Source organism: Callorhinus ursinus, unplaced genomic scaffold, assembly GCF_003265705.2.
Source record: "Callorhinus ursinus isolate GAN/ISIS: 27379988/994484 unplaced genomic scaffold, GSC_fseal_2.0 scaffold13, whole genome shotgun sequence".
NCBI lineage: Eukaryota > Metazoa > Chordata > Mammalia > Carnivora > Otariidae > Callorhinus > Callorhinus ursinus.
The window spans coordinates 13,078,888-13,082,003 of NW_027397075.1; the positions used below are offsets into that span (position 1 = coordinate 13,078,888).

A 3,116-nucleotide genomic window follows, 5' to 3' on the forward strand; every position below is an offset into this window, starting at 1 on the left:
CCCAACTCCTGCCAAGATAAATGAGAGGGAGCTGGGCAGGTTTTGGTTTTGTGATTTATAACCAAACCACAGACTTGGGACAAGGGCCTTTCACTTCTTCCATGGAACTGTTTAAAACCTTAACTCAGTGAAAGATGCCCAGTTTCCAAAAAGGAAACATTTCAGGAGAGTAAGCAAGTGATAATCAGCATATTCAACTTTTGCCTATTTCCCCTGGACCCAAAAATGATCTACTCCTAAGGGCTTTGAAAACAGAGCCTCTACTTGGAGTAACACTCCTTACACTGTGTCTAAAATTTTCCATACACTTCTGCAACCATTTTCTCTTTCTGATAAACTCTGTAAGGTTTATTAAACATAACCTTTTAATATATTAAATGTTCCTTCATGTCCCTGGTTTTAGTGTTTTAGCAGTGCAGTTCTGCTACAAAGGCTGGCAGTTAACATGTGGTATTCCCAATGAAGTAACATGGACGTAATAACATTGTCTCTGGACACGTCGCTCAGCTTCGTCACAGGCTACTTCTGCCCAGTTCCAGTGGAACAGTGTGAACCTCAGAGCTTCTGCTGGAGAGAAGTCACAATAGGGTCCAGGTCAAGGCAGCTCCCATGGTTCACCCCGGGCCAAAGAGAAAGTTGCCCCAGAACTTTGTTCCTTGAAGAGAGAAACTATATCTAACTCTAAATCCCAATAACCTCTCATCCAGCTTTTGGCATCTCTTTTACACTTAGCCTATAAGATTGGATCAGTAGGTATCAATTAAATATAGTGATCATCAGTATCTAATCTAAAGATCATTAGAATCACCTGCGAAACTTTCAAAAGATACAGGTTGTTAGGGTTGCCCAAGATTTATTCAGCAGATCAAAGAGTGGTATCCAAGCATTTCCAGGTTAACATATTCCACAGGTAATTCAGTTGAGAATCTAAGTCTTCTAAAGAACACTTCCTTCTCTAAAATACACTTCGACTAACTAATTTTCCTTAAGAGAATAATATGGCCAGATTTTTTTTTCTCCCACAGGGGAGGGTTTTCTTCCCCGGGGCCTCTAAGAGATCTGAGTCCTAAACTGGGCTCAGGCCCCACATTTCCAATACAACTAGACAAAAATCAGCACCACCTTTACAGCTGGCCTTCATATCAACCCAGTCATGTATATTAATCACTTTTTTAAAATTTTGTGTCTTACCATGTTCTGACATCTTAAAAACCTTGCTGGTGGGGAGAGACAGCCCTTCCCAGGGCTAGCTAATTCCTAAAGATGGGGATCAACTTACTTGGGAGCAGCCTCTCACTCCTCTCACAATCAACTCCTTTAATACTCACAGACCAGACCAATATCTTCTCAGCCCTAAATCATCCCAGGGCCAGGGACCAGGCAACCAGAGACCACTGCTATAGCCCAAAGCCCACCAGAATTATTGAAACTAGCCTAAACTGTTTCCTCTGGCCTGCCTCACCTTTCTCAAAAATGAAGGCTCTGACCTAGGTTTTCCCCGTCTCCTGCTCTGCCTCTTGATCAAAACCTTCCCTGTGGCCCCATGTGGCATGGGGCATACCCTCTTCTATCTGGAAATATAACAAATTCTTCCAATGGCATTGGCCTATGTTGTCACCCAGTCACCTCTATAAATTAAAACCCTGCGGGTACAAATGAGACACTCCACTCCAACCATGCCTCTGTACTGCCACTACTCTTGTGCTGTTCACTGAACTAATCCAATTGGAAACCATATTACAAAGTAACCTAGGTTTCCAAAACCATAAAGAAAAAGCTCTTGGGAGTCCTATTAGCATTTGAAACTCAACACTCGCAACTAAAGGTAGTATGACCCAGCAATTACATTCTTAAGTATACACCCAAGAGAACTAAAAACACACAACTCCTACAACATTGTTCACAGCAGCATTATTCATAATAGCCAAAAAGTCCACCAACGGATAAACAGAATGTGGAGTATCCATACAAGGGAGTATTATTCAGCCACTAAAAGAAAAACCAATTCATGCTACAACATGAACGGACCTTAAAGACATTGTGTTAAGTAAAAGCCAGACCAAAAAAGGCCACAGTGGCATTTATAAAAAGTGAACAGAATAGGCAAATCCACAGGAACAGTCGTTTGCTGGGGCCAGGGTGCTAGGGGAGATGGGAAGGCAGAAGGGGTAGTATCTGCTCCTGGATAGAGGGATTTCTATTTGGATTTGCAAAATGTTCGGGAATGACATGGTGAGGACTGAACAACCTTGCAAATGTACGAAAAACCAATGAATTGTACCCTTTAAAGAGGTGAATCTTACGGTGTTACGTCTTGAAAACAAACCCAGCTAAAAGTATTCTCGTCCTTCCAAAGCTGCTCCTTCTCCTGTGTTCATTATTTCAGTAAATGGAACCACACTCCACTCCAGACGCTCAAGCCAGAAAGCTACAAATCTTAACGCGAACACCTAAGTACTTCTCCATCCTTTCCGCTCCAACCTCCACTCCAGGCCACGCTCACTTCTCCTGTGGATCACAGCCTTCTCCCAATGGCTCCCCCGGCCTCCAGTCTTGCCTCTCCAGATCCTTCCTCAGGTGCGCCGGGGCTCCAAGCACCACCTGCAGCTAGAAGGTCCTCAAACTGGAGCCCGCGGCGAACCCCGCCGGCGGCACTTGACCGCGCGCACCAGCCAGCCCCGAGGGCGGGCGGCCGCTCCCTCATGCGGCCCCGCCACCCGACCTCCCGGCCTCCGTACGCTCGCTACCACCTCGGCCGGGGGGTTCTCTGGCCCCGACCAGTCGCGCTCGGCGCGTCTCCAAGACGCTCCCTCGGGCAGGTGCGCCCCGAGGGGCCGTCCCTGCCTCCGCAAACATTTCCTGTGGGAACCGTGGTGGACCCAAACTTCGACTACATACTGCGGCGTTGCCCTTAACTTACCCTGCCTGTTACTCAACTTAGCAGACTTCGCGGGACGCCGCGCACACTTAAGCCACTCGGGCCTCGAGCGCCGCACTCAGCCGAGCCACGCCCGCCTCGAGCCGTCCGGAAACGCTCCCAGCCGCGCGCCTGGACCGCGTAGGACGACGGGAAGCGGGCGTCTCGGGCCGCTCCGCGCCTGCGCGGGCGCTATCCT

At 47.9% G+C, this 3,116-nt stretch overlaps 1 protein-coding gene across 1 annotated transcript in view; it reads right to left on the reverse strand.

The window, feature by feature from the left end:
* The window catches only part of DNASE1 (deoxyribonuclease 1), a 49,826-nt gene extending 46,767 nt beyond the window's left edge, over nt 1–3,059 (reverse strand). The window contains exon 1 of the mRNA XM_073899600.1: nt 2,921–3,059. The gene's annotated coding sequence lies outside the window, so the exon portion shown is untranslated. The remainder of the gene's footprint in view (nt 1–2,920) is intronic.
* Nucleotides 3,060–3,116: the final 57 nt, after the last annotated feature.